Genomic DNA, 14,958 nt, shown 5'->3' with positions numbered 1-14,958 from the left:
AGACCCCACAGAAATACAAAGAATTATTAAAGACTACTATGAAAACCTATATTCCAACAAGCTGGAAAACCTAGAAGAAATGGACAACTTCCTAGAAAAATACAACCTCCCAAGACGGACTAAGGAAGAAAACACAAAAGTTAAACAAACCAATTACGAGCAAAGAAATTGAAACGGTAATCAAAAAACTACCCAAGAACAAAACCTCAGAGCCGGATGAATTTACCTCGGAATTTTATCAGACACACAGAGAAGACATAATACCCATTCTCCTTAAAGTGTTCCAAAAAATAGAAGAGGAGGGAATACTCCCAAACTCATTCTATGAAGCCAACATCACCCTAATACCAAAACCAGGCAAAGACCCCACCAAAAAATAAAATTACAGACCAATATCCCTGATGAATGTAGATGCAAAAATGCTCAATAAAATATTAGCAAGCAGAATTCAAAAGTATATCAAAAGGACCATACACCATGACCAAGTGGGATTCATCCCAGGGATACAAGGATGGTACAACATTCGAAAATCCATCAACATCATCCACTACATCAACAAAAAGAAAGACAAAAACCACATGATCATCTCCATAGATGCTGAAAAAGCATTTGACAAAATTCAACATCCATTCATGATAAAAACTCTCAGCAAAATGGGAATAGAGCGCAAGTACCTCAACATAATAAAGGTCATATATGATAAACCACAACCAGCATTATACTGAACAGCGAGAAGCTGAAAGCATTTCCTCTGAGATCGGGAACCAGACAGGGATGCCCACTCTCCCCACTGTTATTTAACATACTACTGGAGGTCCTAGCCACGCCTATCAGACAAAACAAAGAAATACAAGGAATCCAGATTGGTAAAGAAGTAGTTAAACTGTCACTATTTGCAGATGATATGATACTGTACATAAAAAACCCTAAAGACTCCACCCCAAAACTACTAGAACTGATATTGGAATACAGCAAAGTTGCAGGATACAAAATTAACACACAGAAATCTGTAGCTTTCCTATACACTAACAATGAACCAATAGAAAGAGAAATCAGGAAAACAATTCCATTCACAATTGCATCAAAAAAGAATAAAATACCTAGGAATAAACCTAACCAAAGAAGTAGTTATACTCGGAAAACTACAAGTCACTCTTAAGAGAAATTAAAGGGGACACTAACAAATGGAAACTCATCCCATGCTCGTGGCTAGGAAGAATTAATATCGTCAAAATGGCCATCCTGCTTAAAGCAATATACAGATTTGATGCAATCCCTATCAAATTACCAGCAACATTCTTCAATGAACTGAAACAAATAATTCAAAAATTCATAGGGAAACACCAAAGACTCCGAATAGCCAAAGCAATCCTGAGAAAGAAGAATAAAGTAGGGGGGATCCCCCTCCCCAACTTCAATCTCTACTACAAAGCCATAGTAATCAAGACAATTTGGTACTGGCACAAGAACAGAGCCCCCGACCAGTGGAACAGATTAGAGACTCCAGAAATTAACCCAAACATATATGGTCAATTAATCTTTGATAAAGGAGCCATGGACATGCAATGGCAAAATAACAGTCTCTTCAACAGATGGTGCTGGCAAAACTGGACAGCACCTTGTAGGAGAATGAAACTGGACATTTGTCTAACCCCATATACAAAGGTAAACTCAAAATGGATCAAAGACCTGAATGTAAGTCATGAAACCATTAAACTCTTGGAAAAAAACATAGGCAAAAACCTCTTAGATATAAACATGAGTGACCTGCTCTTGAACATATCTCCCCGGGCAAGGAAAACAACAGCAAAAATGAGCAAATAGGACTACATTAAGGTGAAAAGCTTCTGTACAGTGAAAGACACCATCAATAGAACAAAAAGGAACCTTACAGTATGGGAGAATATATTTGAAAATGACAGATCCGATAAAGGCTTGACATCTAGAATATATAAAGAACTTACATGCCTCAACAAAGAAAAAACAAATAACCCAATTAAAAAATGGGCAGAGGAAATGAACAGACAGTTCTCTAAAAAAGAAATACAGATGGCCAACAGACACATGAAAAGATGCTCCACATCGCTAATTATCAGAGAAATGCAAATCAAATCTACAATGAGGTATCACCGCACACCAGTAAGGATAGCTGCCATCCAAAAGACAAACAACAACAAATGTTGGCGAGGCTGTGGAGAAAGGGGAACCCTCCTACACTGCTGGTGGGAATGTAAATTAGTTCAACCATTGTGGAAAACAGTATGGAGGTTCATCAAAATGCTCAAAACAGACCTACCATTTGACCCAGGAATTCCACTCCTAGGAATTTAACCTAAGAACGCAGCAATCAAGTTTGGGAAAACAGATGCACTCCTATGTTTATCGCAGCACTATTTACAATAGCCAAGAATTGGAAGCAACCTAAATGTCCATCGGTAGATGAATGGATAAAGAAGATGTGGTACATATACACAATGGAATACTACTCAGCCATAAGAAGTGGAAAAATCCAACCATTTGCAGCAACATGGATGGAGCTGGAGAGTATTATGCTCAGTGAAATAAGCCAAGCGGAGAAAGAGAAATACCAAATGATTTCACTCATCTGAGGAGTATAGGAACAAAGGAAAAACTGAAGGAACAAAACAGCAGCAGAATTACAGAACCCAAAAATGGACTAACAGGTACCAAAGGGAAAGGAACTGGGGAGGATTGGTGGGCAGGGAGGGATAAGGGGGGGAAGAAGAGGGTTATTAAGATTAGCTTGCATGGGGGGGAGGGAGCAAGGGGAGGGTGGGCTGCACAACACAGAGAGGACAAGTAGTGACTCTACCACATTTTGCTAAGTTGATGGACAGTAACCGTAATGTGGTTGTTAGGGGGGACCTGATATAGGGGAGAGCATAGTAAACATAGTATTCTTCAGGTAAGTGTAGATTAAAAATTTAAAAAAAAAAAGAAAGAAAGAAAGAAAAGGGGGATTACTCCTTAACAGGATAAAACTATTGGTAAATCAAAGATCAATGCATGCTTTAAATATCCTTAATGTTGATCACTTAAAGGGTGTCAGATGATCAGCTATGGAGGTACTCTTTTCTGATAATATTCCTTTCTCTTAATTAAAAAAAAAAAAAAAGCAGTTACTGTGTGCTGACCTCCAATGAGTTCTGCACAGTGGTATAGAGGGCATGTCAAAGCGTGGGCAAAGGGTCTGTTTGTTTCTACGCAGAAGATCAAGGCCTAGCTTGGATACCCAGAAAATGAACTAAGATACGATATGAGGAGGAGCTTCCAGCATCTGCACTCTCTGGAGGACTCGTGCCGGGGGATGATCATCAAAAAGCCTCCACAGGGATCCGGACGATGCTGCGGTTGTGGCTGCATCCAGCCCACCATCTCCTGGACTTGCCATAAGAAGGAGGAGGGAGATGTCTAGGCTGGCATGTGCATACAGTGAGACAACGAATTTGACTGGATCTGTACTGTTGGAACTCAACCAGGAGTTGGGAGGGGTGCAAGTTGTAGCACCCCAAAATCTCATGACTATAGACTATCTATGGTTAAAAGAACATATGGGATGTGAACAGATCCCAGAAATGGGCTGCTTTAATTTGTCTGATGGTTCAAGTACAGTTGGAAAATATCCATCATATCATAGATAAATTTTCACAAATGCCTAGGGTGCCTAAATGGTTTTCTTGGCTTCACTGGAGATGGCTGGTAATTATAGATTTGCTTTGTTTATGTCACCGTATTCCTATTATGTTAATATGTGTGTGCAAATTAGTTAGTAGTTTAAAACCTATACATTCTTAAGGTACTATACAAGAAGATATGTCAAAGAAATAATCAATCCTCCCAAGTTTCCTTCATATGCTACATCTATAGCTTTTCTTCTTCCTTCCTAATTACAAACCTTAAATAGAATTCGTGCCTCATATAGAATTTACCGAGTATCATAATTCCTCCAGGTGGTAAAGATACCTCGAGACAAGTGCTGGGCATAGAAGCCACAGGGCATAAATCTGCAAAGAAGTAAAAAGCTAACCTTTGCAAACAATATGGCTTCTCTCTCACTTACCAACTTTACATTTCCCTGTATGGCCCCGGAAGATGACTGGTTAGCCAGAGACGGGTAAGATTCCTCAAGGGAGGAACAACCTAAGACAGGCACAGTCGCAGGGGGGCCATCAGGTGAGAATTTGGGGATCAACAGAGGTGAGGCTCAGAACCTCACCCCCCCTGCTTTGAGAGAAATCTTCTGCATCCGTGGATGTCTTGCTGCCCTTGTCTAGCCTGGATTAATACTTAGTCCATAGGCACACACCTGATCATCTGATCATCTACATTTGCCTTCTTACAGCACTAAACTATGTTTTCTACCTTTATCTTGCATCTACCTACCACTTCAGCATTTTATTAAAAATAAAAATAATAATAATAATAGGAGAAATGTGGGATCAACATATAAATCAAGTACAAAAATCAAATGAATATTCATATTTGACCTGATGGTTTATAGGTCATATTGCATGATCAAAACCGAAAGTTTCTGTGATGAATGCCCTTGTACTGTTCACCATGTAAGAATTTATTCACTCTGTAAGAATTCGTTCACCATGTAAGAACTTGTTCGTTATGCTTCAGAAGATTGGAGACTGACGAGAATTAGGCTTGAGATGGATTAATGATTGTACATTGAGCATTGACCCCCCTATACTGAATTTTATTGTTGTTAACAACCATTTGATCAATAAATATGAGAGATGCCCTCTCAAAAAAAAAAAAAAAAAATGCTCAAAACAGACCTACCATTTGACCCAGGAATTCCACTCCTAGGAATTTAACCTCAGAACGCAGCAATCAAGTTTGGGAAAACAGATGCACTCCTATGTTTATCGCAGCACTATTTACAATAGCCAAGAATTGGAAGCAACCTAAATGTCCATCGGTAGATGAATGGATAAAGAAGATGTGGTACATATACACAATGGAATACTACTCAGCCATAAGAAGAGGGAAAATCCTACCATTTGTAGCAACATGGATGGAACTGGAGAGTATTATGCTCAGTGAAATAAGCCAAGCGGAGCAAGAGAAATACCAAATGATTTCACTTATCTGAGGCATATAAGAACAAAGGAAAAACTGAAGGAACAAAACAGCAGCGGAATTACAGAACCCAAAAATGGACTAACAGGTACCAAAGGGAAAGGAACTGTGGAGGATGGGTGGGCAGGGGAGTAAGGGGGGGAAGAAGAAGTGGAGTATTAAGATTAGCATGCATAGGCGGGGAAGGGAGAAAGGGGAGGGAGGGCTCTTCAACACAGAGAAGTCAAGTAGTGATTCTACATTTTGCTGCTGATGGACAATGACCGTAAGGTGGTTTTTAGCGGGTACCTGATATAGGGGAGAGCATAGTAAACATAGTATTCTTCATGTAAGTGTAGATTAAAGATTAAAAAAAAAAAGAAAGAAAAGTGGATTACTCCTTAACAGGATAAAACAATTGGTAAATCAAAGATTAACACATGCTTTAAATATCCTTAATGTTGATCACTTAAAGGGTGCATAATATTCCTTTCTCTTAATAAAAATAAATAAATAAATAAATAAAAGAAAAAAAGCAGTTCCTGTGTGCTGACCTCCAATGAGTTCTACACAGTGGTATAGAGGACATGTCAAAGTGTGGGCAAAGGGTCTGTTTGTTTTTATGCAGAAGATCAAGGCCTAGCTTGGATACCCAGAAAATGAACTAAGATACGATATGAGGAGAGGCTTCCGGCATCAGCACTCTCTGGAGAACTCGTGCCCAGGGATGATCATCAGAAAGCCTCCACAGGGATCCAGGCGATGCTGCGGTTGTGGCTGCGTCCACCCCACCTTTTCCTGGACTTGCCATTGGAATGAGGAGGGAGATGTCTAGGCTGGCATGTGCATACAGTGAGACAATGAATTTGACCGGATCTGTACTGTTGGAACTCAACCAGGAGTTGGGAGGGGTGCAAGTTGTAGCGCTCCAAAATCTTATGACTATAGACTATCTATGGTTAAAAGAACATATGGGAGGTGAACAGATCCCAGAAATGGGTTGCTTTAATTTGTCTGATTTCTCTCAGACTATTCAAGTACAGTTGGACAATATCCATCATATCATAGACTAATTTTCACAAATGCCTAGGGGCCTAAATGGTTTTCTTGGCTTCATTGGAGATAGCTGGTAATTATAGATTTGCTTTGTTTATGTCACCGTATTCCTACTATGTTAATATGTGAGCGCAAGTTAGTTAGTAGTTTAAAACCTATACATGCTTAAGGTACTCTACAAGAAGATATGTCAAAGAAATAATCAATCCTCCCATGTTTTCTTCCATATGCTACCTCTATAGCTTTTCTTCTTCCTTCCTCATTACAACCCTTAAGTAGAATTCGTGCCTCATATCAAATTTACCGAGTATCATAATTCCTCCAGGTGGTAAAGATACCTCAAGACAAGTGCTGGGCATAGAAGCCACAGGGCATAAATCTGCAAAGAAGTAAAAAGCTAACCTTTTCAAATAATATGGCTTCTCTCTCACCAACTTTACATTTCCCTGTATGGCCCCGGAAGATGACTGGTTAGCCAGAGACAGATAAGATTCCTCAAGGGAGGAACAACCTAAGACAGGCACAGTTGCTGGGGGGCCATCAGGTGAGAAACTGGGGAACAACAGTGGTGAAGCTTAGAACCTCAACCCCCCCTGTGTTGAGAGAAAGCTTCTGCATCTGTGGATGTTTTATTGCCCTTGTCTAGCTCGGATTAGCACATAGTGTACAGGCACACAGCTGATCATCTACAATTGCTCTCTTACAACACTAAACTATGTTTTCTACCTTTATCTTGCATCTACCTACCACTTCAGCAGTTTATTAAAAATAAAAATAATAATATTAATAAAGGGAGAAATGTGGGATCAACATATAAATCAAGTATAAAAATCAAACGAATATTCATATTTGACCTGATCGTTTATAGTTCATAATGCTTGATCAGAACCGAAAGTTTCTGTGATGACTGCCCTTGTACTGTTCACCATGTAAGAACTTATTCACTATGTAAGAATTCGTCCACCATGTAAGAACTTGTTCGTTATGCTTCAGAAGATTGGAGAGTGATGAGAACTAGGCTTGAGATGGATTAATGATTGTGCATTGAGCATTGACCCCCCTATATAGAATTTTATTGTTGTTAACAACCATTTGATCAATAAATATGAGAGCTTCCCTCTCAAAAAAAAAAAACTATAGTAATATTTTATGATGGCAAGGGGAAACTATCAAGAAATTTTGGGCAGTGGAGTATGATTATATCCATACTTCAGGAAAACTACTCCAAGAATAGTATGTAAATATAATTAAACAATGACTATACAGGAAGTAAGAAGATTAGTTTTATGAAAAATAAATATTCTAGATATTTTTCAAATGACTCAAGGATGTGACAGTAAGGAAGAAGGATTTAAGGAAACATGCATACAATATTAAGTCAAGAAGAAATGTTCTTCATTCTAATAGAATGAAGTTTTCTGTATTTAATTAGTTTTTAATCTTTTTTTTAAATTGAATTCCTTTTGCTTACTGTTTATATTTTACGTTAATATTTTGTCACCCCGTAACTCTCATTATGTCTCTCTTTTGCTATGCATAGAAGTAATTACAAGCTTCATCTTAATCAATTTCAAATATTGACAGATGGCAAGTAATGTAATTCTGTCAATTTAAGAATTTCACAACATTTAACTTAGGATACATATTAAACTAGTAAGTAGATCATAATAATTTATTATTTTACTTTCCTTACATTCCTTCAAGAAATAGTCATTTCTGGCACCTGAATGACAGAAGGAATTTGTCATGGAAAACTTCTCTACAACAGACTGTTGTAAACTTTGTTGGATTTTGGTAAATGTATTTCAAAATGTTGAGAATTTTTCCTCATGAATCAGAAGGACCAGTATTCAATTCAAGACTGTCTACTGTCTGTCTATGTGATCTTGGGCAAATTATGTTTTCATCTAAGTCTTAGCTTATTTAGCCATAGTTAGAGATAATAGAAATACTCAATTCATAAGGTTGTTGTCAAGATTAAATTAAATAAAAAATATATTTATCATGTAGCTTGGTACACAAGTACACAGTATTACTATATCTGCTGTTATTAACATTAAACTTAAAATGATGGTAGATAATCTCCTTGGGTGTACTTGAGTTGTTCTTGGTCATATTTTGTTCTATTTATTTCAGTTCTTAACCAATCACTAACTTGTAAAAGAATGAGAAATAAACTAGTTTTGTGTTATTAAATCAGTTTCTAAAAGACTCAATTTTAAGGGCATATGTTACATGTTGTCAAGAAATAAGATCTATTGAAAAATTGTTTCTATATCCAGAGTTCATGAGTCAAATTTCTTCCATATTGATGGCTACATAAGGAGTTAACCTCCCAATGATCTTGGATACTATAGTAAAAAAATTAAGTTTTAAGACATAAACTTAGCTAATTTTGATTAAATTCCTAACTTGTTTCTTGAGGACAAATATGAAATCTTTGTTATTGTTTGAAATCTTCCTCTTCTGACTGCTTAAGTCTTATGACTAGTTTGGTTACTAATCTCCTCTCAAGAAATCTTGTTCCTAATTAGAGAGCTGTACGGCAGGAGGGACCCTCAAATAGATCTGTATCTCAAACGCTATCAGGCAGATGTCAGAAACTGTATAATTTCCTTTGGTGATCTGCTCTTGTGCTTATCTTCCCTTATTTTCTGGAAGTTATGTCTATCCTAGCTCTCTCTGGCTATACTTTAAGCTGATTTAATCTTGTTCTTACCACCAAAGAGATCAAAAACATCTGGTTATCATTGTCTCATTACTAATCCTTTATGCATTTGAAAATCACTAATAAATTACCACTAAATTTTTTCTTGAAAACGTAATGATTTCAATTTCTTCAAACTCTCATTACTCAAAAACAATTTGCCAACTCCTTAATCATTTGTGTGACTTATGCCTAGCCTCTTGTTTACTTCACCAAAGTCACTTAAAATTAGGAACTTTGAAAAGACATGGTGTGCTAAGAATGATAGTCATTATTAATGAACAAGTGGAAAATGCTTTCTAGACTTTATGCTCTGGAAAACTGACCTAAAATATGCTATATCGATTTTAGGATAATTCTTGCTAATATGGGTTTTAAAAAATGCTCCCTACTTCTACTAATTATCCCCCTTCCCTAAATTCCATCAGTTTCAATCCATACATAGTCTTCAGAATGAATTACACACTGAGAGTCAAGATTGTCTTGGCTGGAAATCTAAGATGTTTGTATCAATGTATAAGATTTATAGTATTCAATCCAGGGTATGAAAACAAGATGTGTATAGGAAGTGGAAGCTTTGGTAAGTGAAAAAAAATTATGTACTTGTATCAAGTGCAGAAATGTTTCTGACTAAATTTCTTACTGCTCTTGTTCTCCCGAAGCCTCACCTTCAAGAGTGTTCAGAGTAGCCTGTGCTTTATATTTATATAATTCACCACAGTTTGGAATGTAATATTTCTTTGTGTGCTTAACATCTAGTCTTCCAACATTCTAAGCTCCATAAGGGCATGGGCCTTGTCTATTTTTCTTAAAATTGTATCTCTTTTGTCTGTCATTTAGCAGATAATCTAGAAATATTTGTGGATTGCATAAATGAATGATGTGTTGCTTGTGCTTGAACCTGAAGAGATGTTCAATTGCTGTTTTCCTATTAAGTCTGAAATTCCATTTATTTATTCCATTAAAATATATGATTAAAAGAAAAATCTAGGAGAAAATAATATGTCACTACTGAAAGCAAACATATTAAGTCAAATTTATTGACCCATTCATTCTTAAGAAGACAGCAAAGACCTAAGACAGGAGATAGCAGAGGTCAGTTTTGGTGAGTGTGAGGTAGGGATGGGATTTTGGGGAAGATGTGATCTGGTGGTCCTTTGCTACTTTAGCTGGATTCTATAGTAGGAAGACCTAGATAGCAAGATATGTCTTCTGTGAAATTTTTCATTCTTTGGAGTAAATACTCTGGAGAGTTTTAGAGATAGGGAGAGCAAGATAGGGCTGGTGAATACAGGTAAAATTATAGTACAATAAATATTTTAACAGTTATGGCTTTTTATCAAAATTCCAATTCTAGGACTTTTTAAAAATAATCCCTCTATAATAAGTTATTTGCTTATAGCAACTTTTATATGATAAGTATGCAAATAAAATATTCTCAGTCTATACCAGTATATGATAATTCTCTTCAGTTTCTTATCTCTTATAGGAAGCCTATGCATCACACCTGTTTATGTCTTGTTTCTGCAGGCTAGAAATGTAACTTCCAGCAATATTATTAGGAAACAGTGGCAGAATGAACTATAACTATTTCATAATATAATAAATAGTAGTAAGAGTAATTTAAAATTTATTAGGCTCTAGAATCCTAATATTCATGCAACCCCAAATAATTGACTGTATCTATAAAATATAAATTCTTTTTGAAATTTATATATTTATATATAAAATATAGATAATACAATAAAATATGTCTTGGAAATGGTGCAGTACTGGAGTAAGAATTAAGAAATGAGTTTGGTGAGGGCTGTGTCACTGATGGCTTTGTAACTGTGAACAGATCTCTGACCTTGCCTGTGTTTTAGTTTTGAATCAGGAAACTGGTTTTACAGGTACTTTTAAAAACTTTCACAGCCTGGAAAAAGTGTGATCTTTACTTTCCCTTGTTCTTCAACACCTCTAAAATTTCATTCCATTCAGGTAAAGGAAATACCTCTTCTGTGATTTCCCCTTTTCAGCTAGCAGTGAACAAACAGAGGCTCTCGTTATGTGCTGTATGGACTCGGCAGCATTGTTCTAGGCCATTCTCGTCATTCTCTTTCCTCCTTCCATGATCACCTCTGTTTTCTGTACGACTTGCCAAACTCAGTTGTATGAAGCACTGCTTCTCTGCCAAATTGCCTTGTTGAGGAACTTAACAATAGTTGATTACTACCTATCATGTTGCATCCTTTCTTTAAAACATTTTAAACTTAAGCAGATACTACATGTTGCTTTTCAAATGTACATTTCTCCCTTATTTGTTCTTCTTTGACACATAAGTATGGTCCTGTGGCTACTTGAAAATAAAAACAACACGATTTCTCAGGTCCCTTGTATATGGAGGTCATCGTGCAATATGCTTTTGAATAACTAGAGTTGAGTTTACTGGAAACTTTCAAGAAAGGTAGATTTCTCTTTGCCCTTCATCTGCTTGGAACACAGATATTCTGCTTGCAGCGCAAGACCTATGTTGTAGCCAGCAGACTAAAGATGGTAAGACTGGCAGAACAGAAAGGGAGAAGGATCCAAGATCTAACAGTGCCATACCATCCCTGAGCTGTCCAACTCCAGATTCCTTGTTATGTGGGAAAAATAACACATCCTTTGGTTATGACAATGCAGTAGGGTCTCTGTTAGGTACAAGTGGAAATAATAATAAACTAACATATGCACCACTAATTCAGCCTTTTTCTCACTGGCTTCCTTAACTCATCTTTCATTTATGCTGTAGGAATTCCCTTCTATCCATTTCTGTTTTGGGTTATGTACTTTTACCACTTACTACCCTCTCTGAAGAAAGGTTCTTAGCCTTTCCATGTCATAGACATTCTTCAAGCCAACTCAAATCTCACCTTTTCCATGAAGTCTCCTCTAACAAACTAGCCAATCTTCAAATTTCTACGGCACATGTGCTTCCCACTCCACTCCACTAAACTGTTCTGTGTTCTGTAATTTTCTTCACTTGTGTTTAGGCTAACACTCCAACCAGAAATATATTCTTTACGGGACTGAAATTATTCCTAAATTTATTAGAATGTAAATTCCTGAAAGGCAGAGACATGTTTTACATCCAGCTCTGGTCACCTCCATTCTTTTTCTCTAGCTCCACTGAACCTCCCAAGTACTCAGAAGGAAACGTTGGCTGTATATGCATCTACATGTGCAGAGACTTAGGAGATTTTGTTTTAAGTGACTCAGTAATTACAAGAAATGTATCCTTTAGCAGTATCCTTTATTCTCAAAGTTTTTGCTATGAAATCTCTAACAGATAATTTAAGAAAACAAAACCTGTGTGCTCAATTTCCTCCTATCCAACCTATTGTAATTGTATCAGTTTTGTGAGGTAGGAAAAAAATTAACCTCTGTGTCTAGTTATTGCTGACAGGAAAAATGTGATGCAAAATTACATATTTGCTTACATTTCTTTCCTCAATCAATTAAACTTGAATAAAGGAATATTTAGAGAACAAACTTTTAAAGAGTGAAATAGCTACAACTTAAAGACTTTCTGAGACCCTTAAATCTTCCTAATAAAGAATCTTGTATATTATTTTAAAACTCTAATCACTCTCTTCCTAGGTGTGGGTACACAGATGGTGTTAGCATTAAAATCACAGCAGTCATTCTAGCATAAAAATCACCAAGGGAAAAATGAAGTTATGACTGCAATAGGATTTTTTTCACTCTATAAAGTTTCCTCTTGTTAAGCTTTAAAGATTTTCTAGTGTTTGCTGATATTAGCACTATTTCTAAAATATCTGACAGTTGTTAGACTGCCTATCATAAATGAAGTCATATTGAAGATAAAGAATGTGCCTTCTTCAGCCATTTGAAATGAAGTACTTTGGAGAAAGTGAAATTGCTTTCATTCTAAGGAAGCATTTACAGTCTATATAGGCATACTGTTTTATGTGTTCTGTATTACACAAGTTTGGAATATGCTCTTTCCACTCAGCCCTTTAATTTTTGAGGAACACTCCTGCTCTTGTTCAAAGAAGACTATAGTAGTGCTAACATAAACTGGCATCACACTCCATGGGCTTTACCTGGTTTTCTGGCTAGTCACCTCTGAACGCCAACTCACATTTCCCTTCTCTACACTTATAGTCTTCTCTACCTCACCTTTCATGTTTGTGCTGGTGACGTCCACATTACAAATTTTATATTCACATTATTAGCTTGACATTTAAACTTGTATCTTTCTGGGAAAATGTATTTTGGATTCTATAGCTGAGTAGTACACCAAGAGATTAGGAGAACTTTTCCTTGGCACAAAATACCAAGTGCAGATAAGAGTAAAGATAAGGAAGTGTTGATCCTTCTCTCCTAGAATTGGTTATTTGTGGCACTTCCATGGCTTCATGGTCTCCATGGAAACTGGGAGGCAGAACCAGACAAGCCTCACCAATTTGTAGAGCAGCTTTGACTGGTTGAAGCTTTTTAAGTAATTTCGCATTGGAATACTGAAATGAATCATTCATCTATTACTTCAGATTTTATTAATGTGTACTTCCTTTAAAGCAATCTACCCCTCCATATATTTAAAAAAGAAAAGTTTGTATTGACAGTATAAGAATATGTATGTAGGGAATAAAGTAGTCTTTAGGTTAATTAAAGTTCCTAAGTTTAAAATACTCAGAAGTCCTTATGATTTTACTCTTTACCATGGCTGCTGGTGATTAGTAAATCATTAAAAATCTCATAGCATGTAATCCTTACAGATTTAAGATTTGGGCCATTAAGAATTTCTGGCTACAGAACCCAAATTCAAATGTAAGACTTCAATCTTTTAAGTAGCCTTGTTCAAAGAACAAATACTCTATCCAAGAAAGATTTGATATTTGGTGGATTACCAAGTCAGGCGTCAGGCACAAGAACATGAGAAACCAGAAAGGGACTTTGCCAGTTGTGTCCAGAGCATAAAGTCAGGTTCAGATTAGCAACAATAAACTTCAGTTTTGAAACAGAAATAAATAAATTTAACCACATATAAACATGACTGATTTGGGTATATATTTGGGATCAAGGTGATGAGAGATTCAATGGCTAAACCTTTGTTTATATGTGTGGATGTGTGTGTGTTTATGTCCACGTATGGAAATATTGTTCATTCTTAGGCTTTTGAGTGCTTCTACTCCCCACCAAATATGCAACTTAGATAATAGAGGTATATTTTATAAAGATATGTACATTTTGCATGTGACTTCTATTTGATAACCTTATATTTAGAAATAACTTTGGTTTTCTGAAAATACAAACTGTGTGAAACTCTTAAGTTTTTCTTTTTTTTAAGTGTGTATAAATCATTATTATTATCTCTAAAGGGTAATTTTTAAGGTCGAATTCTGCCAGCAAAACAGCAACAGAGATAGAGTGCATGGTAAGTACAGCTGCAGTCCTAAACAGCACAGGTCTTTATGCTTTCCGTTTGCACTCTGTTGGTGATCGATATCATCAGGGTAAAGTGTTGCTCTTTCTTTTATCACTTTCTATTTATATGGTAAACTTTGCTTTCTTATCTTTCCTACTTTACGAGCCGCAGTGAATTTAGCTTACTTGCTGATGATTACACAATTTTCTTAGTTCCTGTAATACTATGATAACAGTAATAATCATGAAGATCTGATGGCACTTTCTGTAATTTAAAAACAAAAGCAAATCCTTAGGTGCCCATCAATGTAGGGCTTTACAACTCATCAAACTTTCTCCTATGTTACTTTTTCCATATCCATGAAGTCTATGCCATGCCATCCACATTGATTTAAATTAAAAAGTTTTTATTTTACATAGGAGACTCATCATTAAATTGTAAACATTTTCAATGGTAAAAATTAATATTTTTGATGTGAGAGGTATAAATAAGATTATATCCACAAATGGTGTGTTCAGACCTAGACCTAACCCTCTCAAAAGGAAATAAGTGGGAGGGATACTGAACAGTTCTAAAGTGCCTAAAGTAAAATTATTGTTATTTTCATTGTTAATTGCTGTCTGTTAATCACACTGTCTGTTACTGAAATATCAGTCAAAAATCATCTCCTCAGGACAAATCTAATTGTCTT

The sequence above is a fragment of the Manis javanica genome, chromosome 8 (genome assembly GCF_040802235.1).
Source record: "Manis javanica isolate MJ-LG chromosome 8, MJ_LKY, whole genome shotgun sequence".
Lineage (NCBI taxonomy): Eukaryota > Metazoa > Chordata > Mammalia > Pholidota > Manidae > Manis > Manis javanica.
This window is presented reverse-complemented; position numbering follows the sequence as displayed.